The following is a 15,927-nucleotide window of genomic DNA, read 5'->3' as shown; positions in this document are numbered from 1 at the left end:
TGCAGGAGTAGGCCATTCGGCCCTTCGAGCCTGCACCACTATTCAATGCTTTCTCCCCATACCCCTTGATCCCTTTAGCTGTAGGAGCCACATCTAACTCCCTGTTGAATATATCTAACGAACTGGCCTGAACAACGTTCTGTGGTAGAGAATTCCACAGGTTCACAATTCTCTGAGTGAAGAAGTTTCTCCTCATCTCAGTCTTAATTGGCTTACCCCTTATCCTTAGAATGTGACACCTGGTTCTGGACTTCCCCAACATCGGGAACATTCTTTCTGCATCTAACCTGTCCAATCCCAAGACTGAGATGAGAAACTTCTTCACTCAGAGAATTGTGAACCTGTGGAATTCTCTACCACAGAACGTTGTTCAGGCCAGTTCGTTAGATATATTCAACAGGGAGTTAGATGTGGCTCTTGCAGCTAAAGGGATCAAGGGGTATGGGGAGAAAGCATTGAATGGTGGTGCAGGCTCGAAGGGCCGAATGGCCTACTCCTGCACCTATTTCCTATGTTTCTATAACGAGCAAAAATCTGGCAGATGGACCATAATGTGGTTAAATGTCAGGTTATCCTCTTTGGTAGGAAAAAAAAAATTATTTAAATGGGGACTATTGCAAAATGCTGTAGTACAGAGGGATCTGGGGGTTCTTCTACATGAAACTCAAAAAGTTAGCATGCAAATACAGCAAGTAATCAGAATTTTATGTTTCTATGAGATCCACTCTTATTCTTCTAAATTCCAGTGAATAAAAGCCGAGTCGATCCAGTCTTTCTTCATATGTCAATCCTGCCATCCCAGGAATCAGTCTGGTGAACCTTCGCTGCACTCCCTCAATAGCAAGAATGTCCATCCTCAGATTAGGAGACCAAAACTGTACACAATATTCAAGGTGTGGCCTCACCAAGGCCCTGTACAACTGCAATAAGACTTCCCTGCTATACTCAAATCCTCTCGCTATGAAGGCTAACATGCCATTTGCCGCCTTCACTGCCTGCTGTACCTGCATGCCAACTTTCAATGACTGATGTACCATGACACCCAGATCTCGATGCACCTCCCCTTTTCCTAATCTGTCACCATTCAGATAATATTCTGCCTTCATGTTTTTGCCACCAAAGTCGATAACCTCACATTTATCTACATCATACTGCATCTGCCATGCATTTTCCCACTCATGCAACCTATCCAAGCCACCCTGCAACCTCTTGGCATCCTCCTCACAGCTCACACTGCCACCCAGCTTAGTGTCATCTGCAAACTTGGAGAGATTACATTCAATTTCTTCGTCTAAATCATTAATGTATATTGTAAATAGCTGAGGTCCCAGCACTGAACCTTGCGGTACCCCACTAGTCACTACCTGCCATTCTGAAAAGGACCCATTTATGCCTACTCTTTGCTTCCTGTCTGCCAACCAGTTCTCTATCCACGTCAATACATTACCCCCAATACAAGGTGCTTTAATTTTGCACACTAATCTCTTTTGTGGGACCTTGTCAAAAGCCTTATGAAAGTCCAAATACACCACATCCACTGGCTCTCCCTTGTCCACTCTTATTAGTTACATCCTCAAAAAATTCTCGAAGATTTGTCAAGCATGCTTTCATAAATCCCTTTCATAAATCCATGCTGACTTGGACCCTTTCATAAATCCATGCTGACTTGGACCGATCCTGTCACTGCTTTCCAAATGCGCTGCTGTTACATCTTTAATAATTGATTCCAACATTTTCCCCACTACTGATGTCAGGCTAACCGGTCTATAATTTTGTTTTCTCGCTCACTTTTTAAAAAAGTGGTATTACACCCTTAAATCCATAGGAACTGATCCAGAGTCGATAGAATGATGGAAAATGACCACCAATGCATCCACTATTTCTAGGACCATTTCCTTAAGTACTCTGGGATGCAGTCTATCAGGCCCTGGGGATTTATCGGCCTTCAATCCAATCAATTTCCGTAACACAATTTCCTGACTAATCAGGGTTTCCTTCAGTTCCCCCTTCTCGCTCGACCCTCGGTCCCCTAATATTTCTGAAAGGTTATTTGTGTCTTCCTTAGTGACAACAGAACCAAAGTATTTGTTCAATTGGCCTGCCATTTCTTTGTTCCCCATTATAAATTTATCTGATTCTGACTGCAAGCGACCTACGTTTGTTTTCACTCATCTTTTTCTCTTCACATATCTATAGAAGCTTTTGCAGTCAGTTTTTATGTTTCCTGCAAGCTTCCTCTCACACTCTAATTTTTCTCCCAGATGTTGCCTGACCTGCTGAGATTTCCAGCAGTTTGTTATTATTTCAGACTTCAGCATCTGCAGTATTTTGCTTTTGTATTAAGAAAGACTTGCATTGATATAGCGCCTTTCATGTCCACTAAACATCTCAAATGCTTTACAGCCAATGAAGTACTTTTGGAGTGTAGTCACTGTTGTAATGTGGGAAACGCAGCAGCCAATTTGAACACAGCAAGCTCCCACAAACAGCAATGTGATAAATGACCGGATACCCTGTCCATGTTATATTGGAAGATCGGGATATGTTATGGCAGGTCAGGGTCATAAAATGAGCAGCGTGCGGCCCAGGGAGCAGCGTGGAGGCATGCAGCTTCAGGGAGCAGCGCAAGCTGTGAAGGCAGCAAAGAGTGATGTCATCAAGGTCCAGGTTGATGATTGGACCATGGGTCGGTGTAGCAGGAGCAGCGAGGTCGGGGCGAAGAAGCGGCGAGAGACTGTGGAGGGACGTGATTGGGGCCCAGGAGAGGTGTGAGTTCAGGGCCAGGGGCCCAGAGTCAGCACGTGCCAGCCCACACTGTGATATGTGTGTGCACTAGGTCCATGCAGCAGAGCTGGTCTCCAGTCGTCCTGGTTAATCCTTGCCACTGGACCAAGACCTAGCTCTGTCAAGCCCATGTGGTGGCTGGTGTGCAACGGCCATCAAACGTTAAAAAAATCCATGCACAGGCATCTCCCACTCTTCAGGATGTAGTTCAGGACCTGGAATATTAGGTCCTTTAATGAAACACCTGTGAACTCATCCTATTTTGGCGTGGAAGCAAGTCATCCTCATTTCGAGGGACTGCCTATGATGATGATTTTCCCCCTCCTAATTAAACCCTTTGTCCTCTGCTAAATTCTAAATTTCTCCCAGTCATCAGGTTTGTTGCTTTTTCTGGCCAATTTATATGCCTCTTCCTTGGATTTAACACTATCCCTAATTTCCCTTGTTAGCACTGTTGAGCCACCTTCCCCATTTTATTTTTACGCCAGAGAGGGATGTACAATTGTTGAAGTTCATCCACGTGATCTTTAAATGTCTGCCATTGCCTATCCACCATTAACGCTTTAAGTATCATTCACCAGTCTATCCTCGCCAATTCACATCTCACACCATCGAAGTTACCTTTCTTTAAGTTCAGGACCCTAGTCTCTGAATTAACTGTGTCACTCTCCATCTTAAGGAATAATTTTACCATATTATGGTCACTCTTCCCCAAGGGGCCTCGCACAACAAGATTGCTAATTAATCCTCCCTCATTACACAACATCCAGTCAAGGATGGCCAGCTCTTCAGTTGGTTCCTTGGCATATTGGTCGAAAAAACCATTCCTTTTACACTCCAGGCAATCCTCCTCCACCGTATTGCTACCAGTTTTGTTAGTCCACTCTATATGTAGATTAAAGTCACCTATGATAACTGCCGTACCTTTATTGCATGCATCCCTAATTTCCTGTTTGATGCCATCCCCAAACTCACAACTACAGCTTGGTGGTCTGCACACAACTCCTACTCGCGTTTTCTGCCCTTTGGTGTTCTGCAGCCCTACCCATACAGATTCCACATCATCCAAGCTAATGTCGTTCCTTACTATTGCATTAATCTCCACTTTAACCAGTAGCACAACCCCATCTCCTTTTCCTTTCTGTCTATCCTTCCTGAATATTGAATACCCCTGGATGTTGAGTTCCCAGCCTTGATCACCCTGGAGCCATGTCTCCGCCATCCCAATTACATTATATCCATTAACAGCTAACTGCGCCTTATTATGAATGCTCCTCGCATTGAGACACAGATCCTTCAGGCTTGTTTTTTTAACACTCTTTGTTCTTTTAGTATTATGTTGTAATGTGGCCCTTTTTGAATTTTGCCTTTGATGTCTCTGCCCTCCACTTTTCCTTATCTCCTTTCTACCTTTTGCTTCTCCCCCATTTTAATTTCCTCTGTCTCCCTGCAAAGATTCCCATCCCCCTGCTGTATTAGTTTAAACCCTCCCCAACAGCACTAGCAAACACTCCCCCTCGGACATCGGTTCCAGTCCTGCCAGGTGCAGACCGTTTGCACTGGTCCCACCTCCCCGAGAACCGGTTCCAATATCCCAGGAATTTGAATCCCTCCCTCTTGCACCATTCCTCAAGAAATGTATTCATCTTAACTATCCTGCTATTTCTACTCTGACTAGCACGTGGCACTGGTAGCAATCCTGAGATTACTACCTTTGAGGTCCTACTTTTTAATTTAACTCCTAGCTCCCTAAATTCAGCTTGTTGGACCTCATCCCATTTTTTACCTATATGTTGGTACCTCATTATCCTATCCATATCCCTTTGTAGATTCTTTGCATCCTCCTCAATACTTGGTTTCCTATCTATTTTTGTATCATCAGCAAATTTGATCCCTTCATCCAAGGCATTAATATAAATTGTAAATAGTTGAGGTCCCAGCACTGATCCCTGCAGCACCCCACTAGTTACAGTTTGGCAACCGGAAAATGACCCATTTATACCGACTCTCTGTTTTCTGTTACTTAGCCAATCCTCTATCCATTCTGATATTTTACCCCCAATCCCGTGAGCTCTTAGCTTATGTAATAACCTTTTGTGTGGCACCTTATTGAATGCTTTCTGGAAATGCAAATATACAACTTCAATTGGTATTCCTTTATGCACTCTGCTCATTACATCGCCAAGCAACTCCAGCAAATGTATTAACCATGATTTCCCTTTCATAAATCCATGCCGACTCTGCTTGACTGCAACATGATTTTCTAAATGTCCTGCTACTAATTCCTTCATGATGGATTCCAGTATTTTCCCAATGACCGATGGTAGGCTAACTGGTCTATGGTTTCCTGCCCTCTGCCTCCCTCCTTACTTGAATAGGAGTGTTATATTTGCAGTTTTCCAGTCTGCTGGAACCTCTCCAGAATTCAGGTAATTTTGGCAGATTACAACCAGTGCATCCACTATCTCTGCAGCCACTTCTTTTAAGACCTTAGGATGCATGCCATCAGGTCCGGGGGATTTGTCCATCTTTAGTCCCATTTGTTTGCTGAGTACTTTATCTCTAGTGATAGTGACTGTTTTAAGTCCCCCCATCACCCCACCCTCGCCATTGCAATAGCTCCTTGATTATCAACTGTTGGGATGTTTTTAGTGTACTCTACCGTGAAGAACAATACAAAATATTTGTTCAAAATCTCTGCCATTTCCATGTTTCCCGTTATTAATTCTTCAGTCTCATCCTCTAAGGGACCAACATTTACTTTAGCTACTCATTTCCTTTTTCTATACCCGTAGAAGCTCTTACTGTCTGTTTTTATATTTCTTGCTAGTTTGTTCTCATGCTATCTTTTCTGTCTTTATCATTTTTTTGTCGTCCTTTGCTGGTTTCTAAAAAATTCCCAATCTTCTGGCCTTCCACTGTCTTTCACAACATTATATCAGACAGGAGGGGATTGGTGTCAGTGACTGTGGGGTTGGTTTATATCAGACAATGTAATCCATATAACCTAAGTTTGAGCTGTGGAGGGAAGACCTCTCACAGAGCGGTGCTATTTTTCCTTTTGTTTTTTTTTGCAGAAGCAAGTGGAAGCGAGGTCGCAGGATGAAATATCGCAGCCAGCAAGGTCCAGGTGAACGAGGGAAGGCGAGTGTGCCTAGAATGCTGGGGAAGCATCGTTGACCTACATTCTTCCTGGTTAAGCAACACCTCGATTTCAAAATGTTCATGCTTGTTTTCAGATCCCTCCATGGCCTCGTCCCTCCCTATATCTGTAATCTCCCCCAGCCCCACAACCGCTGAGATATCTGCTCTCCTCTAATTCTGCCTTTTTGAGCATCCCTGATGGTAATCACTCAACCTTCTGTTGCCTAGATCCCAATCTCCAAAACCTCTCCACCTCTCATTCCTCCTTTAATCTGCTCCTGAAAACCTATGTCTTTGACCAAGCTTTTGGTCACCCGTCCTGATATCTGTTTATGTGGCTTGGTGTCAAGTTTTTGTCTTATAATACTCTGTGAAAATCCTTGGGACATTTTACACATTAAAGGCATTATATCAATACAAGTTTTTGTTTTTGCTGATTCCCTTGATTTGACCTTTCATGGTATTATAAAGAACACAGCACAGAAACAGGCCATTCGGCCCAACTGGTCCATGTCAGGGTTTAAACTCCACACGACCCTCCTCCCACCCTATCAACATATCCTCCTATTCCTCTACAGTGAGGAGTTCCGCGGTCACTGATTGCCTTCTGCGCCTGTCCAAAGGGCCAATGTGTGAGGGTATGCAGTGATTGTTGGCAGCCTATTCAACCTTGGGGGCATCACAGTCCAAAACAACGCCCCCTTTGCAGACTTGGCCTTTGCTGCTGGGGTGAGTGGACAGTGATCAGTAGCAGGAGCCCAGGGCACTGAGGTTAACTGCAGTCTCCCAAACTGCAGCCCAGGCTGGGATCCGCTGACAACCCCCACAGTGAGCAGCTGGAATGTGCAACCACTCCTGGTCTGCAGTGGGGAGCAAGGGAGGTCAAGGGTCAGCACAGAATCAAATCAACCTTGACCCTCCCCCACACCATTCCTCACTCAGGAGAACCAAGTTGTGACGTCTGCACGTTCCAGCGTGCGTCACCCTCCGTCGCCCGCCCACTGTTCCCGCGATCTCATTCCCCATTGGTCGGGAGCTCCTGTCAATCAGGCCGTGGGCCCGGGTCAGGTGCCCCTTGAGTGCGTGCGCCGCCCAACGGCCGGAGGCAGAGAGAAGACTCTGGAACGGAGAGGAGGAGGAAGCGGCGGCGGGGCGCAGGGGAGCCCTGGAACCGGCGCGGAGGCTTTCTAAACACCCGGGGTAGGCCTCAGACCCTAAACCAAAACCTACGTCTCCGGCGTTTGCCCCGAGGGGCAGCTGCGGGGCTTTCTCCCGGTGACAGGCCCCCGGCACCGGCCGCCATCTTGCGGCAGAATCTGCTGAGGGGCAATGACGTCACGGTGCTTCAGGCCGCTGATTGGTTGGTGAGTCGGACAGGCTTTGTCCCTCCGCGGGCTGACAAACTGTCCATTGCTGGAATCACATCTTGTATTTATATAGCGCCTTTAACGGAGCAACACGTCCCATGCGCTTCACAGCAGCGTTACAGACACAACACATACAGTTAACACCCAGGCACAAAAGGAGAAATTAAGGCAGATGTCCAAAAACTTGTTTAAAGGGGCAGGTTTTAAGGAGCGTCTTAAAGGAGGAAAAAGAGGGAGAGGTTTAGGGAGGGAGTTCCCGAGCTTGGGGCCCAGGCAGCTGAGGGCACGGCCACCGCTGGTGGAGCGATTATAATGAGGGATGTTCAAGAGGGCAGAATTTGAGGAGCGCAGACGTCTCGTGGGGTTGTGAGGCTGAAAAAGAGTGATTTGTAAACAGGGACGAGAATTTTGAAATCGAGGTGCTGTTTAACCGAGAGCCAATGTAGGTCAGCGAGCACAGGGGTGGTGGGTGATCGTGACTTGGTGCGAGTTAGGACGGGCTGCTGAGTTTTGGATGACCTCAAGTTTATGTAGTGTAGAATGTGGGAGGCCAAGAGTGAGTTGGAATAGTCAAGTCTAGAGGTAATAAAGGCATGGATGAGGGTTTCAGCAGCAGAAGAACTGAAGCAGGGCCTGAAGTGGGCAATGTCACGGAGGTGGGAAAAGGCAGTTTTAGTTATGCTGCGGATATGTGGCTCAACTCATTTCAGGGTCAAATATAACATTGAGGTTGTGAACAGTCTTGTTCACTCTCAAATTCATGCTCGGGAGAGGGATGGAGTCAGTGGTTAGGGAACGCAGTTTGTGACGGGGACCAAAAATAATGGCTTTGGTCTTTCCAATATTTGGAGAAAATTTCTGCTCATCCGGTACTGGATGACGGACAAACAATCTAATTTATAACTACTTTCTTTAATTAGTGACTAAATTAGATAAAACCAATAAATAATAAAATTAAAATCATAAAGAATGAATTAACAAATCAATTTAAAACAGAAAAAGCTGGAAATCTCAGCGGGTCAGGCTGCATCAGTGGAGAGAAGCAGAGTCAACGTTTTGGGTCTGTGACCCTTCGTCAGAACTGGCAAAAGTTTCAAATGTAACAGATTGTTAAGGAAGTGCTGGGGCCCTGAAAGGGGGAGAGGAGGAAAGAACAAAAGAGAATATCTGTGATCGGGTGGGAGGCAGAAGTGGTTTAAGAGACAAAAGCGATGATGGGCCAAACTGATAAAGTAATGGCACAAGTTAGGAAACAAAAGGTGAGTCTAGATACGGTGTGACTGCCTGAATAATTACCAGCTGCCATGGGAAACTGGGAGAAGTTTGTAAAAAAAAAGGGAGGAAAGGGAACAAAATATGAGGAGAGATTATGGTCTGAAATTGTTGAACTTGATGTTGAGTCCAGAAGGCTGTAAAGTGCCTAATCGAAAGATGGGGTACTGTTCCTTGGGCTTGCGTTGAGCTGCACTGGAATAGTGTAGGACACCAAGGACAGAGAGGTCAGAGTGGGAGTGGAGAATTAAAGTGACAGGACACCGGAAGCTCAGGGTCATACTTGCGGACTGAACAAAGTGCTCACCCAATCTGCATTTGGTCCCCCCAATATACAGGAGACCACATCGTGAACAGCGAATACAGTTTTTGAGGTTGTAACTAGTAGGTTCGATAAGGGAGAATCAGTGGATGGGGTGTATTTGGATTTACTGAAGGCATTTGATAAGATGCCACACAGGTTATTGAACAAAATGAGGGCCCATGCGATTGTGGGTAAAATACTAGCATGGATTGAGGATTGGTTAATGGAGAGAAAACGGAGGATAGGAATAAACGGGTCATTTTCAGGTTGGCAGGCTGTAACTAGTGGGGTACCGCATGGATCGGTGCCTGGGCCCCAGCTATTCACAATCTATATCAATGATTTGGATGAAGGGACCCAATGTAACACAGGTTGAACCTCTCCAGTCCGGCACCCTCGGAACCTGCCGGACCAGAGAATTTTCCAGACCACGGGAGATTATGTCGACCCCAGATTTAAAAATCCCATTGTCAGCAATGTTTCCGGACAGGTTTCTGCTCCATTCACTGCAATCCACATCAGAGTCCAGTTAACATGAGGTGACGTGTCACTGTTGCACACTGTGTCCCGGGGGGGGGCATGTTGTCACATTGTCTCCTGTGTCCCGGGGGGGGGCACGTTGTCTCCTGTGTCCCGGGATGGCGGGGGAATGATATGTCCTGTGTCCTGGGAGAGGTGGGGGGGGGGGGGCGCACTGTGTCCTGTGACCCAGGGGGGGCACGCTGTAACCTGGGGCCAGCCGCTGCCCTCTCCCCAGTCAGATCAGCGCGGAGAGGGAGCCGGGAGTGTGCCGGCCGACCAAGGCGCCGAAGCTGGGCCCGAAATGCTGCACAAAGACCCGGCTGCGTTCTGCGCATGCGCTGTGCAGTAGCCCACTGCACAGCATTTCAGGCCCAGCTTCGGCGCCTCTGTCGGCTACCGCACTTCTCACTCGCTCTCCAACCGGGAGGTGGGGGATGGGGGGAAAGGAGAAGCGGCCAGCCCCGGGACCCAGTGTGGGTCGCGACCCCTTGCCGGGAATGATGCCGGACCAGGGAGGTTGCCAGACCAGGGAGGTTCAACCTGAATATCCAAGTTTGCTGATGACACAAAGCTAGGTGGGATATAAGTTGTGAGGAGGATGCAAAGAGGCTTCAAGGGTTTTTTGACAATCTCAGTGAGTGGGTAAGAACATGGAAAATGGCATATAATGTGGAGAAATGTGAAGTTATCCACTTTGGTCGGAAAGATAGAGAAACAGAGTACTTTTTAAATGGTGAGAGATTGGGAAATGTTGGTGTTCAGAGGGACCTGGGTGTCCTTGTACACAAATCACTGAAAGTTATCAGGTACAGCAAGACATTAAGAAAGCAAATGGTATGTTGGCCTTTATTACAAGAGGATTTGAGGATAAGAGTAAAGATGTCTTACTGCAGTTATTTAGGGCCCTGGTGAGACCGCACCTGGAGTATTGTGTACAGTTTTGGTCCCCTTACCGAGGAAAGGACATACTTGCCATAGGGGAGTGCAATGAAGGTTCACCAGACTGCTTCCCGGGATTGTGGGGGTGGGGGGGGTTGCCCTATGAGGAGAGATTGAGCAGACTGGGCCTTTTTCTCTGGGATCTTATTGAAATGTATAAAATTATGAGGGGGCTTGATAAGGTGGATGCAGAGAGGATGTTTCCACTGATGGGGGAGACTACAACTAGAGGGCATGATCTTAGAATAAGGGGGCTGCCATTTAAAACTGAGATGAGGAGAAATTTCTTCTCTGAGTTATAATTCTGTGGAATTTGCTGCCTCATAGAGCTCTGGAAGCTGGTACATTGAATAAATTTAAGACAGTTTCTTAAACAATAAGGGGTTATGGGGAGCGGTCGGGGAAGTGGAGCCGAGTCCATGATCAGATCAGCCATGATTGTATTAAATGGTAGAGCAGGCTCGAGGGGCCGTATGGCCTACTCCTGTTCCTATTTCTTATGTTCTTATGTTCTTATGAATGTAGAAGAATGAGAGGTGATCTCATTGCAACATATAAAATTCTTACAGGACTTGACAAGGTGGATGTTTCCCCTGGCTGTGCAGTCTAGAACCAGGTGTTACATTTTCAGAATAAGGGGTCGGCCATTTGGGACTGAGATGAGGAGAAACTTCTTCACTCAGAGGGCGGTGAATCTTTGGAATTCTCTACCCCAGAGAGGTGTGGAAGCTCAGTCGTTGAGTATATTCAAGGTAGAGACGGATAGATTTTTGGATATTTGGGGAATCAAGGGCTATGGGGATCGTGCAGAAAAGTGGAGTTGAGATAAAAGATTAACCATGATCTTATTGAATGGCAGAGCAGGCTCGAGGGGTGATATGACCTACTCCTGCTGCTATTTCTTATGTTCTTTATTTCTGTAAGACATAGGAGACTAATTGATGTCCTGTTACCCACTGCTCCATTTTGGGGCCTTTTCTCCTTTCTCACTCTAGATTATCTCAGTTTTTATACATTAGGTTACTATCTTTGACAAGTCCCAGCTCCCCATACCTTCCAGAGTGCCTTTCCTAGCCTTGGGATGCAGGGAAGGTATTGGGAAAATACCAATGAGCGAAGCGATACTAAAAATAATTCAATGGGAGAAATAATTCGCTATTAGTTTGGTGTAATTTTATTGATATGGATTTCCAGAAGGCATTTGATAAAGTCCCACATAAAGACTGTTAGTCAAGGTAGAAGTCACAGAATTGGGGGCAAATTATTGACCTGGTTCGGAAATTGGCTAAACGGCAGGAGACAGAGAGTAGGGATAATGGATACATACAGCAAGGGAAAGATATTGAGCAAAGCTCCCTCTACTCTGTTCCCTCAAACACTCCAGGGCAGGTACAGAAAGGATAGATACAGAGCAAAGCTCCCTCTACACTTTCCATTAGACACTTCCAGGGTAGGTATAGCAAGGGTTGGATACAGAGGTAAGCTCTCTCTACACTCTCCCATCAGACAATTATGTAGGGGAGGACGAAACCCCCCTCATTTTACCCAGAAGGAAAAGGGCTGTGGGATCAGTCTGTGCTGTGAATTGAAACCGATACAGTTTGACCTTGGCAGAGCAGAGATTGAACGGGGGAGGACACTGGAGGGCCAATGGTGAGAGAGAGTCAGCCCGAAGCTTTCAAGCCAATGGGAGAGCACTTGCTCGAAAACTGTGGGACTGACTCACAGCCATTATCGGACTATTGTCTTCCCCATGTTTACACTATGAAAGGAAATTATGCAGATCTTCAGAAAACTCGGGAACCCAAAACAAACCAAGGACCTACACAATGGCTACAGGAGGCCAACGCAATCAACACCCATTCAAACCTTGAGTAGGTTAACATCACTGGAAAAAACACGCAATAATCTAAAACTGCTGCATTTTTCAAAATCACAAAGCCCACCAATGGGAAGAATCGATTTCAGCAGGAGAGGCGGACTGGATAATCTGGCTATAAAAAGGGGTTTCTGACGTAGTGTGGGTGGTTCCCTGCCCTCGTGATCCAACAATCAGCAAGCCTCTCGACACTGAAGGAAAACCAGTGTCCGAAGACACCGAAGATAGAAGAAACAAACCACCAGACTTGCAGAAGGCACAGTAGTGAGTATAACCTCTGGTCCCCGGAACTCCCATCTCAGTTAGGCCAGGAAAGGTGGGAGGTTGGGCATTGTACTGCTAAACTTGTGTAAAGATTTTCGTTGTGTCCGTTTAGTGGGATTTAGGGGGATTGTTTTGTTGGTGTATTGCTGTTTGTTGAGATACACCTTGTCAAATAAATTGGAAGCCTAAGTTCCTCTAGGAATCACCTTGTCTCAGTTCTATTGTATTACATCTCCTGATCACGAGACTTACGTCAGAACTGTGTAAGGGAAGATAGGAGCGCCTCGAAAACGCTCAACTGTGTGTCACAGGCTAGGGAAGGGGTTAGGAATGTTTGACACTCACAGGTGCCTCACAATCTAGGCATAAGCTGTGGGAGCGCACGAGTCTCAAAACCCCCTTCATAAGCTGTGGACACAGTCTCTCCAGGGGTGCTCTTGCAGCACTCAGGGTACCTCACAGGCCAGGCATAAGCTGTGAGGGCAGAAGCCCAGAGAGAGACACCCAAGGCACAACAACACTCCCTGAAAACCCCTTACACTTCCAGGGCAGGTACAGCATGGGATAGAAACATACAAATGTAGAAAATAGGTGCAGGAGTAGGCCATTCAATAAGATCATGGCTGATCATTCACCTCAGAACCCCTTTCCTGCTTTCTCTCCATACCCCTTGATCCCTAAGGACCATAAGGACCATATCTAACTCCCTCTTGAATATATCCAATGAACTGGCATCAACAACTCTCTGCGGTAGGGAATTCCACAGGTTAACAACTCTTAAGAAGTTTCTTCTCATCTCAGTCCTAAATAGCTTACCCCTTATCTTCAGACTATTTCCCCTGGTTCTGGACTTCCCCAACATTGGGAACATTCTTCCTGCATCTAACCTGTCCCGTCCCGTCAGAATTTTATATGTTTCTATGAGATCCCCTCTCATCCTTCTAAACTCCAGTGAATAAAGGCCCAGTCGATCCAGTCTCTTCTCATATGTCAGTCCAGCCATCCCGGGAATCAGTCTGGTGAACCTTCGTTGTACTCCCTCAATAGCAAGAACATCCTTCCTCAGATTAGCAGACAAAAACTGAAAACAATATTCCAGGTGAGGCCTCACCAAGGCCCTGTACAACTGCAGTAAGACCACTCTGCTCATATTCTCAAAATCCCGAGCTATGAAGACCAACATACCATTTGCCTTCTTCACCGCCTGCTGTGCCTGTATGCCAACTTTCAATGACTGATGTACCATGACACCCAGGTCTCGTTGCACCTCCCCTTTTCCTAATCTACCACCATTCAGATAATATTCTGCCTTCATGTTTTTGCCCCCAAAGTGGATAACCTCACATTTATCCACATTATACTGCATCTGCCATGCATTTGGCCATTCACCTAACCTGTCCAAGTCATCCTCAAAGCCTCTTAGCGTCCTCCTCACAGCTCACACCGCCACCCAGTTTAGTGTCATCTGCAAATTTGGAGATATTACACTCAATTCCTTCATCCAAATCATTAATGTATATTGTAAATAGCTGGGGTATTTGTCTGCTGTATGGCTCAGAGGCATGGACCATCTACAGTAGACACCTCAAATCACTGGAGAAATGCCTCTGCAAGATCCTACAAATCCCCTGGGAGGACAGGCGCACCAACATTAGTGTCCTCGACCAGGCCAACATCTCCAGCATTGAAGCACTGACCACACTTGATCAGCTCCACTGGGCAGGCCACACTGTCCGCATGCCAGGCATGACACTCCCAAAGCAAGCGCTCTACTCGGAATTCCTTTATGGCAAACAAGGCAAAGGTGGACAGAGGAAACGTTACAAGGACACCCTCAAAGCCTCCCTGATAAAGTCCAACATCCCCACCGACACCTGGGAGTCCCTGGCCAAAGACCACCCTAAGTTGAGGAAGTGCATGAACGCCTTGAGTCTCATCGCCGAGAGGATGCAGAAATCAAGCGCAGGCAGCGGAAAGAATGTGCAGCAAACGTGTCCCTACCTCCCTTACCCTCAACGACTGTCTGTCCCACCTGTGGCAGGGACTGTGGCTCTCATATTGGACTATTCAGCCACCTAAGGACTCAGTCTAAGAGTGGAAGCCAGTCGTCCTTGATTCCGAGGACTATGATGATGATTAGCATGGATAGAGAATTGGCTAACTAACAGAAAACAGAGAGTCGGGATAAATGGTTCATTCTCGGGTTGGCAATCAGTAACTAGTGGGGTGCTGCAGGGATCAGTGCTGGGACCTCAACTATTTACAATCTATATTAATGACTTGGAAGAAGGGACCGAGCGTAACGTAGCCAAGTAACGTAACTGACGATACAAAGATGGGAGGAAAAGCAATGTGCGAGGAGGACACAAAAAACTTGCAAAAGGACATAGACAGGCTAAGTGAGTGGGCAAAAATGTGGCAGATGGAGTATAATGTTGGAAAGTGTGAGGTTATGCACTTTGGCAGAAAAAAAATCAAAGAGCAAGTTATTATTTAAATGGAGAAAAATTGCACAGTGCTGCAGTACAGTGGTACCTGGAGGTACTTGTGCATGAAACACAAAAGGTTAGTATGCAGGTACAGCAAGTGATCAGGAAGGCCAATGGAATCTTGGCCTTTATTGCAAAGGGGATGGAGAATAAAAGCAGGGAAGTCTTGCTACAGTTGTACAGGGCATTGGTGAGGCCACACCAAGAATACTGCGTACAGTTTTGGTTTCCATATTTACGAAAGGATATACTTGCTTTGGAGGCAGTTCAGAGAAGGTTCACTCGGTTGATTCCAGAGATGAGGGGGTTAACTTATGAGGAAAGGTTGAGAAGGTTGGGCCTCTTCTCATTGGAATTCAGAAGAATGAGAGGTGATCTTATCGAAACGTATAAGATTATGACAGGGCTTGACAAGGTGGATGCAGAGAGAATGTTTCCACCGATAGGGGAGACTAGAACTAGGGGACATAATCTTAGAATAAGGGGCCGCCCATTTAAAACTGAGATGAGGAGGAATTTCTTCTCGGAGGGTTGTAAATCTGTAGAATTTGCTGCCTCAGAGAGCTGTGGAAGATGGGACATTGAATAAATTTAAGACAGAGATAGACAGTTTATTAACTGATAAGGGAATAAAGGGTTATAGGGAGCGCAGGGAATTGGAGCTGAGTCCATGATCGGATCAGCCATGTTCGTGTTGGGTGGCAGAGCAGGCTCGAGGGGCCGTATGGCCTGTTGCTGCTCCTATTTCTTATATTCGTTTGTGCTTATGTTCTACACTCACTAATTAGACACTTCCAGGGCAGATACAGCACGGGTTAGAGAGAGAAAATCTCCCTCTATACCTTCCCATCAATCACTCCCAGGGCAGGTACAGCACGGGTTAGATAGAGCAAAGCTTGCTCTGTAATTACCATCAAAAATTCACAGGGCAAGTATAGCATCATTTAGATACAGAGTAAAGCT

At 46.3% G+C, this 15,927-nt stretch overlaps 1 protein-coding gene across 6 annotated transcripts in view; it reads right to left on the bottom strand.

Annotated features, from left to right (window-relative positions):
* Window positions 1–15,927, bottom strand: part of LOC139248866 (zinc finger protein 235-like) — a 161,450-nt gene that overhangs the window by 139,628 nt on the left and 5,895 nt on the right. The gene's annotated exons all lie outside the window — the stretch shown is intronic.

This window comes from Pristiophorus japonicus, unplaced genomic scaffold (assembly GCF_044704955.1).
Source record: "Pristiophorus japonicus isolate sPriJap1 unplaced genomic scaffold, sPriJap1.hap1 HAP1_SCAFFOLD_298, whole genome shotgun sequence".
Lineage (NCBI taxonomy): Eukaryota > Metazoa > Chordata > Chondrichthyes > Pristiophoridae > Pristiophorus > Pristiophorus japonicus.
The sequence above is the reverse complement of the archived record's forward strand: the minus strand, read 5'-3'. Positions and strand labels throughout refer to the sequence as shown.